The sequence below is a fragment of the Canis lupus genome, chromosome 12 (genome assembly GCF_048164855.1).
Source record: "Canis lupus baileyi chromosome 12, mCanLup2.hap1, whole genome shotgun sequence".
In the NCBI taxonomy this organism is placed as follows: Eukaryota; Metazoa; Chordata; class Mammalia; order Carnivora; family Canidae; genus Canis; species Canis lupus.
Window position 1 is genome coordinate 10,279,874 of NC_132849.1, and position 14,834 is coordinate 10,294,707.

At 40.6% G+C, this 14,834-nt stretch overlaps 1 long non-coding RNA gene across 1 annotated transcript; it reads left to right on the forward strand.

Moving 5' to 3' along the window:
- The first annotated feature begins 4,978 nt into the window (after positions 1–4,978).
- Positions 4,979–9,364, forward strand: LOC140601088 (uncharacterized). Its single transcript, XR_012004143.1, has 3 exons — positions 4,979–5,073; positions 6,956–7,063; positions 9,030–9,364. It is a non-coding gene; the product is annotated as an uncharacterized lncRNA (long non-coding RNA).
- The last annotated feature ends 5,470 nt before the right edge of the window (positions 9,365–14,834 follow it).

Below are 14,834 nucleotides of genomic sequence, written 5' to 3' on the forward strand. Positions count from 1 at the left end.
CGCTCTGTGCTAAAAATGGCGGCCGCGCCCTCTCCGGGGGCTTCCGAGGCCCGCGTGGCACCAGCCCTCGTGGCCCTGCCTGGAGCAGCCTCCTCGAGCCCTTCCCGTCGTCTCCTCACCCTCACACCACCACTCCCGTTAAAGACAAGGATGAGCCCGAAGGTGCTGAAACCCAAAGGGGCGATAGTGTCTCAATCCAGGCCTAGACGCAATCGAGTCCGTTCCTTCATCTATAAATATTGAAAAGAGCCATGTTGTGATAAAAGTCCAAAAAAAATTATATATACATGCATATATATATATATATATGGTGTCTTGCAGCTTCCACGTTGAGGATTATTCTAATATCAAAATAAGTTGTCATTCTCCCAATGCATCCTTACTGATGGCTAAGGATGTGGGTGGGGGAGGAGGCCCTTAAATGCCAGGGGAGAAAAATGAAGTCTTAGCTCAAAAAAATCAAGCAAAAAAAAAAAAAAAAAATCTTCATGCTCATTGGCACAACTCAAAGCACATTCCAGTCTGCACTATTTTCAGAAGCTCTGCATATCTACCTACCTACCATAGGACAAAAGAAGTCATTGTCGTTCACCATGCTTCACCAAATCAGAGATGAAAATATTAAGGGAGGGCCACCTCTCACGAGTTGACCCAGTCATGCTGGCGGTAAAGTGTGCTGAATCCGAAGTGGGGTTTTTTGTGTTGGACACTTGTGAAGAGTGGTTAGTTTAAGAAACAGCGGTTTAGCTCTGCCTTCAGCCCAGGGTGTGATCCTAGGGACCCAGGATCTAGTCCCGTGTTGGGTTCCTTGCCTGGAGCTTTGCCTGTCTCTGTACCTCTGTGGGTGTGTCTCTCATGAAAAAAATAAATAATTCTTTAAAAAAAAAAAAAAAAAGAGGCCCTCCCTTCCAGAAGTGTCTATAAATGTGCCAAATTTATGAATAAGTTTCTAATGCTGAGCTTCTCTGGAAGCCAAAGGAGAAGAAACATGGGTTTCCTACTGGTGAGGTCATTATTTTCCATGAAAAGATGAGGGGAAATAAATATTGAGCTGTGAATGACATAGCAAGTTATGTGAGTCTGGAAAAGTAAATATCTAAGTTGACACCAAATCATTAACCACAGAGAGATCAATCCTAGGAAACCTGCTGTAACCTAGTGTGACTTCCACAGGCTCAACCTCATAGCCTTCGGAAAAGGCTTATATGTGCCCCTTCTTTCTAGCCTTCGCCTTTCTGCAAAATTCATTTTTCCTTCACAAGAGTAAAAACATCATTATTTAAATTTGAGGTTATTGTAAATTTCCAAACACAGTCTGCAATTCTAAAGCCATTGACGATGCTAGCAGTTATTTTATTATAATCCTAAACAAGCACCAAAAAGTAATGTGTAAAAAAAAATTACATATATATACTTAGTATGTGTGTGCATTCTCTTCTAGAGACTAGGTCCCTTTTAAATAAGTTGTGAAAGAATCAGCAGTATTTTGTTGGGGTTTTTTAAAGCACGTTGCAAATGTATTCATAAATTATGATTACAAGTTTATAGAAATATGCATATAAAAGATTAAAAGGGAAGATTTGAAAAAGAAGTATACCTGTTAAGATGTTGGTATTACATTTGATTTTCCCCATGTGTTCAGTTCGTGTTACTTTTATTATTAAATAAATAAATAAATAAATAATGTTAAAGAAACTGGTACTTGAGAAAGTTGAGGTCAGATTTCAAATAGGTAGACTCAGTTGTAACAAGGTGAAAACACATCTGGGAGCAATCAACAGAAAGAGAGTACATGAAATATATATATGGAAAGATCTCATTCTAGAGAATGCAAAGAGAATATCTCATTTTCAAAGAGTAGTTATGCTTTATTCAAGATTCCAAAGTGGCAGATAAAGCAGTGATTTCTCTTTTACAAATCCATATACATTCATTGATATTTCAGTAAATATGACTTATTAAATTCCTAACAAAGCAAAATTTGCTCCTACATATTTTGGATTTATGGAACCATTACTGAGACCCACTTACATATTACAGTGTAAACGTTATTTAAATTTGTTCAATCATATGTTAACTTTTCATCATCAAAATAATTTTAACATGTATTATACCCACACACACACATATATGCCATCTAACTCTGTTTTCAGTAAAATTGAAGTTACATTCTAGAGAAAAATATACATACATACCTGATACGCAAAAAGAGGCTTTTGATTTACTTACATAGCCCGTTCCTTCTTAGTTTCAACTGGTTCCCAAATATCCAAGAAAGATGTTAGAGGAGAAATTATCAGACATGACCACTAAATGCATAGAGAACCAGGCTTTGGCCCTATTCTTTCTGTTTTCACATTTTTCTATGAAGCTTTCTTCCTCAGAGGGCAGGGACAAACTGAAGTTCAATGTTATGAAACTCTCAAGTTAGCTCTATGAAAATCAAGAAAGACACGAATCTTCAGGTGTCTCACTGAACCAAAGTCTTTGAGGTTCATTTGCTCATAAAAGACACCTTTGTTGAAGGACTACTATGCAACATACCATAGGAGGTGCTGGAGATTTGGAAAAATAAGTCAGAATCCCTATTTCAATCAGCTCACAGTCTGGTGTGGGGAGATAGCTGAATACTGACAATTACAAATGCAGGGGCGGAGAGAATGCTGTTAGAATAAAGCCCCAGGGGTTCATGGGAAACACTAAAAGGGCACCAGAGTGAGGGGAAAGAGATTGGGAGTGTGCCGGGAAGGTTCCTAAATCAAGTGTCACCTGGACTGAGCCTTTAATTAACTAGGAAGAGAGAAGGGTGGTGTTCTAACTTGGGGAACAGAGTACTCACAGGAACCCCTTTGCTGCTTTTTCCCCATCACTTATCCAGAGCCCTTCCTTTCTTACTCTTCCAGTAAACAGCTGCCTATTCCTAATCGCCCAATACTCTCAAACTGAAAAAGTGAAAAATTAAAATTTTAGAAAAACCTATTACTATGTAAACAGATTTCTGGGGCCTCTCCCACAGCCCAAGACAGGGCCAAGCAAGAAGGAACCTAGAAGCTTAAGCTTCATTGGGCTCATACAAATTACTTTTGCCCTGAATCCAGCCATATCCAAGACTAGTTCATCCTTTGAACTTCTCAGTTACACAAGCCTATACATTTCCTTTTTCATCAGAATTAGTTTTTATAGCTTGCCACGTAAAGAATCTTGAATGATACACAATATGTCTGCATGGAGGTGCTCTGGATGCTGGTAGAATATGAAGAAGCATCAGTAGTTTTACTAAAGTAAAGAACCACTCTTTCAGATGACCAACGGGCTTGGGACCAGGGCAAAGTGGGATAGAACCAAGAGAGAACAACTGTCTCTTGAGCGGCTGGAGGAGAAGACCTATAATTGAAAGGGCTGGACACTAGTGACAGCAGAGCTTAGCAGCCCCTACAGGAACCTTCCAATGGATGCTCACATCCACCTTTATAAAAAGCAGTCCAATGTGAAAGGAAGTTAATCATTGTTTATAAATCCTCGTATTAAAGTTTTTTTTAATCCACTCAAGGCAGTTAACTTGAGAATATGTTTCATTGATTTATATGTTCATTCATTAAATATTATTGAGCATACACTCTCTACAGATGGTATACTGTGTTCTAAATATCCATAGGTGAATAAAATTTAGAGGGCGGCTGCATATCATGAAAAGGCTCTGGAATTAATCCTGTCTCTGCCATCTACCTGTGTGACCCTGGAAACATTGGAATCCGTCCTTGGGCTTAGTTTCTTCATCCATAAGATTAAGATAAAAATGCATACTTTATAGGGTTGTACTTCCCCATAGTGGGGATTCAGTCAATATTAACTATGGTTTTTAGTATAGGCATCCAGATGAGAAGGAGTTGGCAGGTGAAAGAAGAGACTTGGAGGAAGGAGAAAGCATGGCGTGTGTTAGGGACACCTCTTTTCCCTCGCTCCATTTTTCCAGGGGGTAGATAGGAGGGTGTTCCATTAGAATATGACTTTTGGCTCCTTATCCCACTATCCTTCACCCTCAGGAGTGAGTTTCTTGTTTGGTGAGTACCATTACATTCAAGGCTCCTTGTCTTGACTGGGCAAAGCTAATCTATTAAAAGACCCCAATTACAGAGGATTCATTCTCTCCTTCCCTTTCTGCCCCAGAGCAGTACGGACAATGATCTTGGGTAAACAAGATCTTGCTCTGCAGAATCAACCTTCACCTTTGATAGGCTCTACTGAGGCTAAATTCTGTGGGGATTAAGAACTGGCACAGAATGTCAGCAAGCCATTTTGGGCTACAGATCCAGAATGCTGTTCTTTATTAGCTTATCTGTAATAAAGCTGGCATTTTTAAAAATCTCCACTTCGTCTATCCTGTGTGTCTTATTTCATCCAAAATTCAGGGTGGGATGGGGCGAAAGAGCCTGGAATTTATTGATCCTCTAAAGTAATTAATTATGGCTAGAACATACATTGTAGGGGGAAGGACTGGTGAGAGATAAAGCCAGAGAGGTAAACATAGAAGAATTTCTGCTCAAGTTGTTGATATAGTAAGGTCATGCTTGGATTTGTTCCCTTTACTCCACACAAATAGTAATGATAATTAAAATACAGGAAGAGAAAACCAAAAAGATACAACCAGGCTCAAAAACAAATAACCCTTTTCATAGATCAGAAATGGAATAAAGGGCCTGAAGCTGGTCTGAAGCCACAGGCCTACTGGGGTCTCAGGTTTGAAAACCAGGATTTTTGTCTCCTGCAAGGTGACAGGAACTAAAGATGCTCCAGATAAGGTGGAGGACAGGAACCAGGCTTGGTTCTTGAAGTCAGGAGCTCATGAAAGGAGGCTGAAAATAAACTGCTACCACCCCACTGCCTGGGGAAGCAGAAAGACAAAGACACAGCCTTGAAATCAGGAACTAAGCCAAGCAGCTGGCCAAGTGACTGGTTCTGGAATATCCCCACTATCATTGTGAGGTTGAAGCATCAGAATGCCAACATGCGACTGGATTCTAGAATGGAGATCCAGGGAGGCAGATGGAAATGAAAATCACTCAACATAAAGGGGTGAGCACGGAATATGTGAGAGGGGAAAAAGAAACCAAAACCCAACACTAAACTAAAACAAAACACAGCAAGTGAAAACTTCCCACTCAAAACGAGCCCTACCACCAAGTTCCAAACACATATTGTTACCTAATACTAAGAAAGATGACCAACAGAATGAACACTCAGAGCATGAAGAATTTACTGCAGATAAAATTAATTCTATGAAATGGACAGATTTTTAAGTTAATATTTTTGCACTCTCAACTGATAGATGACAATAAATTAGGGACATTTTAAAAGGACAGGAAGTTAGGGAACAAATACAAGCTGAATAAATAATAGACAAATGTGAAAAAGATCTACTAGAAATCTTAAAAATAAAAATATGGTCACTGAAACAAGAAAATCAATAGACAGTATTAAGTCTGGAGCCAGCCAAAGTTGGAGAGTAAAAGTGATGAATTAAAGGGATGTACTGAATAATTCACCCAGAACACAGTATAGAAAAATAAAGAGATTTTAAAATGTGAGCAAAAAAGTTTAAGATTCATGAGGTTTCCATGGAGTGGCTCCAACATATGTCTAATAGGAGTTCCAGAAGGAAAATCTGAAGGATGGCCTGGAGAAACTCTACTTAAAAAAAGAAGAAGAAATGACTGAAGGTTTTCTAATCAAAACATCAGAATACATTGTGTAGCAAGCAAGATAAATAAAAGTAAACTCATACTTCGATGGCATTATAGTGAAACTACAGGGCCATAATGATGAAGATAAAATCTCTCAAGTTACCAAAGGGAAAACATCGGTTATCTACAAAGAGACCATAACTAGAGTTCTCAAAAACGACAACAGAAACAGGAAGACAACTGAATATCTTTTTTTTTTTTAAGATTTTATTCATTTATTCATGAGAGACACAGAGAGAGAGGCAGAGACACAGGCAGAGGGAGAAGCAGGCTCCATGCGGGGATCACGACCATGGAATCATGACCTGAGCCAAAGGCAGATGCTCAACCACTGAGCCACCCAGGCTTCCAACAGCTGAATATCTTAAAAGTTGAATGGAACACTATCAAGTAAGAATTTGATTTCCATTTAAGGCAAAGGTCAAAACAAAGACATTTTAACAGCATTTACCACCTACAGATCTACACCAGAAAAACTACTGAAGAACATCCTTTCCCAATAAGAAAAATAAGCCCAGAGAGAAAGCAAAGGATACAAGACACTGGTGAGGAAGGGAATTAATAAAATGTGATGGTAAAATTAAAAATAACTACTTTAGTGTTTAAAAAAAAGGACAAGAATAAAAGAAACGTACAATGGATGGCTAAAGCATGCTAAGTCCTTTGTCACGCTTGGGAGATGTGTAGAAATAATGACTGTCTGAATGTTTTGTCTATAGGATATTTTATATTAATAAAAATATCTAAAGCTTCCAAACCTGCAGAGAGAAAAGAGTGGCCATGGGGTGGGGAAATTCAATATAGATAACTGATCATTGAATAGAAGGCAGAGGAGGAGAAAAAAAAGGAAAGGAAAGCATGACACACAAAGCACACACACAAAATGGAATTGTAAAATTAAACACAAATGTATCAATGAGTATAATAACTAAACAGATTTAAATGACTTATTAAGAGACGGATTATCAGATTGGCTTAAAATAACTATCAAGTATATAATGCCAGCAAATGACACACAAACTAAACCACAGAAATACTGGACATAAAAGGATTAAAAAGATAAATTATCAAAATGCTGTCAAAAAAGAAAGCTGATGAAGCATTGTTAATATCAGGCAAAAAAAAAAAAAAAAAAGTTCTTTTAAACCAAATGAAATAAAGAGGGCCACTACCAAGAAGCTGAATGTACCTAATAACATAACTTTCAATTACAGAAAGCAAAACCACCAGGATTACAAAGAGAAATTGACAAGCCCGCTGTCTGAGTGGGAGATTTTAACGATCTATCAGACACAGCTACATCAAGCAGACAAAAAACAGAGGTAATAGAGATCGTATCATGAAGGGCCTCTAAGGAGGCCACACTAAGGAGTTGGGTTTTATTCTGAGAGCCATAGGAAGCCATTAAAGGGTTTTAAGCTGGGGAATTAGATCAGATGTGCATTTTTAGAAGGATCACTCTGGCTATAAAATGAAGAGTGGACTTTAGGGTGGTCAGACGACATAAAGGCAGGAAGACCATTTAGAAAACTCCTCCTAACATCCAGCCAAGAGATATTAATGGCCTGTACATCAGTAGTGGCGTTGGTGAAGAACAAGAAGCGTTCAGATAGCATAGTTGCTTGGATGGCAGGGGTAGGAATTAAAGATAGCATCCATAAACCTGCCCTAGAAAACTTGATGCATAGCACTGAAAAAGAAAAGGAGGTTTTTGTGTGCAGGGAGAAAATATTATTTCCTTGTTTCTGATTATACCGCTTAACATCCAGCCCCTCAAGTTTGACATTCAAACTGATTCGTTAAAAAGTTCAATTATATCCAGGGTGCCTGGGTAGCTCAGTCAGTTATGCGCCCAACTTGTGATCTCAGCTTGGGTCTTGATCTCGGGGTCGTGGATTGAAACCCTGCATTGGGCTCCATGCTGGACATGGAGCCTACTTAAAAAAAAAAAAAAAAGTTATATTCAATATAGGAGTATGCAAATCAATTTTAAATGATGTCTATCAAAAACTATTCTACTTTTGGGCAGCCTGGGTGGCTCAGGGTTTTAGCGCTGCCTCCAGCCCAGGGCATGATCCTGGAGACACGGGATCAAGTCCCACATCAGGTTCCTTGCATGGAGCCTGCTTCTCCCTCTGCCTGTGTCTTTGCCTCTCTCTCTCTCTCTCTCTCTCTCTCTCTCTCTGTGTGTGTGTGTGTGTGTGTCTCATGAATAAATAAATAAAATCTTTAAAAAAAACTATTCTACTTTTAACTATTGGTGCTTAGGGAATGTTTCAATAATCTGGAGGAAAATGACACTTTAACAATACCAGAAAAACGGGCTTATATTCTAAATAATCATTTCCACATGATAATATCATTTAAGATTATTTATATTTTTATTGCAGATTTCTCCACTTTTCTATACATAATGGTTTTCAATACCTAAGTATTGAAGTGGTAAAGCAGTCATGGCTTTCCTTAGTGCATAGCTGATATTAAAACAAGTAAATCCAATATGTTGACCTATGTGAATTCCTACAGAGTTATAGGTTTCATGGCACATAACTCCTTTCCTTTTCCTGGTTGTTATTAATTACCTTAAACTAATGTTTGAATTTACAATGTGTGTCTATCCTTCCCAGAACAATGATTTTTGCGTTGACTGAGTTGGGAGGGGTCCACATATTATACAACCAAACTGAAGTTACTTATAAATGCTGAAAATTAAGGAGCTGTTATTGTAAAGGCAATTTAGTAGCTTCAAGCATGAAAAAGGTTTAAAAGACTTACAGATTTCCAATTATGAATTTTAAGGTTTTGTATTTACAGCCATTCTAAAAGGCAAATGAGATTTAATTTTAAAGTTCCAAACGTGATGTACAATTTCAGACTAGTATTCTAACACATGGAGTAAAGTCGGAGTCTGTAATCCACAACAGGTCTGCTCCAACAGCCAAGAAACCCTTTGGAGCCCTACAGGGAATCCGTCTGGGCGTCTGCACACTGGAAGCTTCCCGGTTGTAATAGAGCCATAGTGAGATGCATGACTCTGGTATAGCCTCTTAAATGATGGCAAGGATGTGTTTTGAAAAGATAAAACCTTTTTTTGTGTCTGATTTTTAAAGTTAACACTTTATTTATTTGAGGGCAAATATAACATTAAATTTCACACATGGAGGCTGCAGTTTATTACAAGCCATTATCGGATAATTTCACTTGAGACCATATTACTTCTTCAGCTGCAGCCCTCTGCATTTAGGGGCAGCACAAACAAAACAATGAAGTGGTCTCTTATCTTTTCAGGTCAGCTGGTATACCGCTCAACTTACAGCATGATTTGGTTGCCATCGGGCTATATGGACACCTCTCCCTTCATGGAGAAATGCTAAAATCACAGAAGTCCTGCTATCACAATGCTGTTGGGATCTTCTTCTCTATCATGTAAGCTGAAAGAGGGATCCCTGGGTGGCGCAGCGGTTTGGCGCCTGCCTTTGGCCCAGGGCGCGATCCTGGAGACCCGGGATTGAATCCCACATTGGGCTCCCGGTGCATGGAGCCTGCCTCTCCCTCGGCCTATGTCTCTGCCTCTCTCTCTGTGACTATCATAAATAAAAAAAAATATTAAGCTGAAAGAGCTGGTGCACTACACTTTTCTGATATTTTGCAAAATCAAAACTACTTGTTAGTTTTAAATGGCATGGAAAAAATTAGGACATGGCAATACAATTATAGTTTGCATTTCCAGTTGAGCCAGATATGTTAAACACGAGGGGTTTTTGTCCTCGTTCTCATGTTGGTGGTATGTTTTTTCTCCAGTTTTTGTACTTCCTGGAAACATATGCATGGAAGGAAGGAAGGATAAGGATGGAAAGGAAGTAAAGAAGGAAGGAGGGAAGGGGCAGGGAGGGAGGAACTGATATGCCAGTAGATAAGAATAATGCTCGAGAATTATACATACTGCACAGAAAGATTCATGAAGATTTGAAGATAGAATCAGCACCCAACAGGAAAAAAAAAGGAATTGTATGATTTCCACAGTAGCGATGTTAATCATTACAATGACCTAACAGCAAGGAACCTGGAAAAGCCTTTAGTGTTTTCTCTCATTTTTCAGCAAAATATCCAGAGTGTCCCCACAACACACTATATTATTTTATGTCTGTTTTCATACGAAGTCATTCTCTGCATCTAAACTAAACTTCTCTCCTGCCTGAACTCTCTGCCAGTGATTCCTGTAGGCAGTGGGGAACATGAGAGAACATGAGAGCCACATCATTTCTGGGGTGGTGGGGTCCCTCAGGCTGATATAACAGGAGAAGCAGAAATTCCTCATACAGGTGAAAAGTAGGGCTAGGGAGTAACCCACTTACCCCAAGGTAAGCAGTTGAACTCAGTACTGCATAAATATAGAGAAAAGAACGCTGGGGAGCAATATGAATAAAACCTGGAAAGAAGATGCACTAGAGGGCACAAACCTGCAAGTCAATTATGGGTAAGGGACACAGAGGTCATCTGAGGTTGTCACTTTCCATAACAGAAATGGTCTCTTGATGTGACCATCGTTTGCAAACGCAAGGAACTATATTTATTTCTAATGAAATAGCCAAATAGTCTGGGAGTATTTACATTCCAAGGTTTTGTGGAATCATCACTTTATTCATTCATTCATTCCTTCATTCAACTAATTTAATCTATCATCATCATCATCATCATCATCATCACTGATGTCAAGCATTCTTCACCTTTCCCTGTTAACCAGACAAATGCCGTACATCTGATTAATTAATTCCAGTGGTTCTCAATTCTAGCTGTATATTATAATCACCTATGGAGGGTTGTTTCTTTTTTTTTTTAAGATTTTATTTATTTATTTGAGAGAGAGCACAGTGGGGTGGAGGTAGGGGACAAAGGGAGAAGCAGACTCTCTGCAGAGCAGGGAGCAGGATGTGAGGCTTGAACCCAGGACCCCGGGATCATGACCTGAGTTGAAGGCAGATGCTTAACCAACTGAGGCACCCAGGTGCCCCCAGAGTATTGTTACAAATCTGTGTGCCCCAGCCCCTTCCATGAGCCATTAAATTAGAATCTCCTGGGGTAGGATGTAGTCATGTAATGAACCCTAAGGTGCTTTGCAAAAGGCTGCTACGGTGTCACCACGGCTCTCTAAGGAGGAACCACGATTCAGGCTCAGGTAAAACAACAACAACAACAACAACAAAAACAAAACAAAACAAAAAAACACCTACAAGGTTCCAGGAGGACGTTTTCACTTACTGTTCCATTGGAGGTAATGAGTTTTACAACGTCTGGTTGTTTGGCGAAGGTATAGAGGTGATGAGTCAAAAGCACTGGGGGCGGGTGTGGGTGGTGGTAGATTTATCCATGAGATTGCCCATAAATGGTTTTAATTCATATACTGCCAAAGAAAGGAACTATGGCTTGTCTTCTATAATTTGCATAGATGATTTCATGAGCTTTTGGCAAGTTGATTACAATTCCAACATTTGGAGAGAGGAGGGGGTAAATATCGGAAATGAGAGCACAGACTCTAGGGCCATCCGCCTCAAGTTTAAATACTGGCTCTGGCACCTACTCGTTGTGTAAGTCTGGGTGTCTTAACCTATTTAAGCTCCCTGTGCCTCAGTGTCCCCATCTGAAGCATTAGGAGTAATTGTTCCTATCTTATAGAGTCACTTCAGAGACTCTGAGTTTGTACCTGTGCAGCTGAGAAGCACAGCCTGGTGCAAAGCATTAGGCATACAGGATCAATGGGTGTTATTCAGTAGAGATGTTTTGCGTACTCCCCCTCCACCCCCAAGACCTGCTGAGACAGCAGGACTTTGCACTGAGTCCACATGCACATGCTGTGTCTTGTTTTGATTATTTCTTTAGTGAATGCGATGTGCTATGACCCAGTCAGGGCTGCCCCTCAGCTTGTATCAAGACATAAGAACATAGAACAAGCCCGGAGAAACCTTGAGTCCTCCCCTTTTTGGGAAAATCCTAATAGAGAAAAGAAACATTATCATCCTATAATAGAGCCTATTATTACTACCTTGGGGGAAACGCCAGAGTCTGACAACACCATTTGTCAAATCAACTCAAAATCAGTCTAACTCTAGTGGGCCCCTTCCCTGAGAGCCCCCAGTCCTCTGCCTATGCCTTTATTTATCAAATAACCCTTAACACCTTGATGAATTTCTTGAAGTTCCCCCAACATGCCTTGTTCTTTTCAGCCCCTAGGCCTTAGCAGGGGCCTTTGCCACCCTTCATCCTATATTTTTGTTTTTAAGATTTTATTTATTTGAGGGAGAACATGTGCACACACAAGCAGAGGAAGAGGCAGAAGGAGAGGGAGAAGCAGGCTCCCTACCGAGCAGGGAGCTCAACAAAAGGCTCCATCCTAGGATCCTGGGGTCATGATCTGAGCCAAAGGCAGACACTTAACCGCTGAGCTACTCAGGCACCTCACACCCTGTATTTTTTTTTTAACATGGACTTAAGATGGCCTTTTTATTTATCAGTCTTTCTCAGGAGGCTGGAAGCTCTGTGAGGATCAGGATTGAGTCTGTCTGGCTGTCCTTGGCACTTGGCACTGGGAATAACACAGAACAGCCACTCCACAAACATGCCACTTGCAGCTGTGCAACCAGGAGCAGGCTACTTGCCTTCTCTGAGCCTCAGCACTAACATTACTTCCTCCGAGGTTCTTGCAATGACTAAAGGATAAAGTGTGAGGAAAGCGGCTGGCACAGTGCCCAGAACAAAGTTAATGTTAATAGCTAATATGTGTTTTTAAAAAGCAGCACAGCCAAGTGCACCCAAGCCTTTCATTTTCCTAATTTTGTCTCTTTCCTTATTTAATAAAAATGGATGTTACAACCATAATTGTCACTATCAAAACCCCAGAAAACAGGGGAGACAGGATGAAAGGTCAGAGGCTACCACTCTGCAATTCTCTCAGGTAGACATTTATTAACACTGATTCATTAATATTCATTAGACAACTTGTACAGACCAGGAGCATAAAGAGAAAATGGCCAGCTGAGAGCTCAGCCTACTTTCATGCCAGTTCTCCACACAGAAATTAATCCAACACAAAATCAACATTTGCAGAGTGGAAGCAAAAGACAGAAAAACCAGCTAAATGTGTCCCCTCTCCCCGCTCACCGGGGAACCCAGGCTTTGGGACACAAGAACCATCAGCCACACATTAGACACCATATGAAAAATCTGTATCTTGCTTTAAGAAAAAAAAGAATACAATGTTATTAATTTTTTTATTTATTCCATTTCCTCGATTTTATTGAGATATAATTGACACATATCGCTGTATAAGTTGGAGGTGTACAGCATAATGGTTTGGCCTTCACATATCATGAATCTGTTTTGCTCTTGATGACAGTAATACCTAATGTTTATTGAGCGTTTGCTGCATGCCAGGCAATTGGTACATGTTCTCGCTTGTAATTGTCAGAACATAGTTATTTCCATTTTGGAAATAAGGAAACTCAGGTCTGCCGTTGAAACTGCAGAGGTCTGGAAGTGCCCCCGAGATCAACTGGTTCGTGGGAATCCAGGCTGGCTGACTCCATAGCTTGCGTGCAAAACCCCTGAGCTGCCACCTGAGACACCAGCCTTCTCTCCCACTGGCCTGGCAGATCTGGTCCCCGTCCTGACTTCCCATCTCACCTGAGCTAAGCAGCATCTCCCTCAGTCCAATGAATCCGGAATATTTACTGCTGTTCACCTGACATATGAATCATAGGGAGCCTGGCCCTTGCCTTTCCCACGGTGAAGAGAATGCTGGGATTTCATGGCAGGATTACATCTCTGCTCCTTTAAACCTGCAGGCCCCAGCAAGCTCCCCCATGGAGGGGACACGGCCACTCAGGCAGATGCAAGTCCACTGACTGAAGGCACAAGGCTCAGGGGAGTGAGGAGCCTGGAATAAGGTGGGTTATTAGGCTGCATCAGGGTACAAGACGTGGATCATATTTGGTAGCAAACTGCCACTTCCATTCTACTTGTGCTCGGGGTCTTCCCCACGTGGAGGCCCAGCCTCTCCCTCTCTCCCTCCCTAAGAGGAATGGTGCTCTGCATTCCATATTGCAGATGAAGGATATCTTATCTTGCAGGAAATTCTAGTAACCTTAAGAGATCCCAAAACATCATAATGACCACATTTCCTTATCTCTCGTCCCAAACATGCTTCAGTGATACTTCTATCTATAATGACAAAATTATAGGGATGCCTGGGTGGCTCAGTGGTTGAGTGCCTGTCTTTGCCTCAGATTGTGATCCCGGGGTCCTGGGATCAGGTCCTGCATGGGGTTCCCCAGAGGGAGCCTGCCTCTTCCTCTGCCGGTGCCTCTCTTTCTGTGTCTCTCATGCATAAATAAATAAAATCTTTCAAAATAATAATAATATAATGACAAATTATAAATTGGAAGGCTTCTGCATATTTGAAGGCTATTCTCAAATACAAGAATAAGAAGGTCCATTCTCTAAGTGTCAACCATTTACGCCACCCCCCCTCTTCCCCAGGTCCTCACGGATAGAAAGATGAAAAATGGCCATTTAATGTTTTAAGAACACTCTTTAAGCCATGTTTTGTACTGCTTCTGCATATGGAATATTTATTTGCTAAAAAGAAAACCTCATTTCATTCCAATCGTCCGTTGCCTCGGTTCTGTTTCCTAGAACGAGCCAGAGGAAACTGAATAAAATATCACCACGTTTCCCATTTTCATTTCTTCTGCATGAGGTTAGTGGTGACGGGAGCCTGCTTTTCAAAGCAATTGCATCTGTGGCAACTGGCCGGTGTCTGAGACTGTCGGTCCCCAGCTGGCCTCGAGGTAGTCGCTGAAGCAGTGAGCTGTGGCCAAGACCTTTTCCTGATTTAGCTGTTATTCCAGAGAGGAAACCCACATAAGGAAGGATCATAGCAAAGACACCGGCAAAGGATTTTTTTTTTTTTTTTTTTTTTTTTTGAGGAAAGAGGTTAGAGGGTGTGAGCATAAAGAAGCAGGAATTGAGGATTTTAATCACAGATTTTTTTTTCTTCTCTTCAGAATTGCACAGCAACAAAGTGATCTGAAAGCTAGG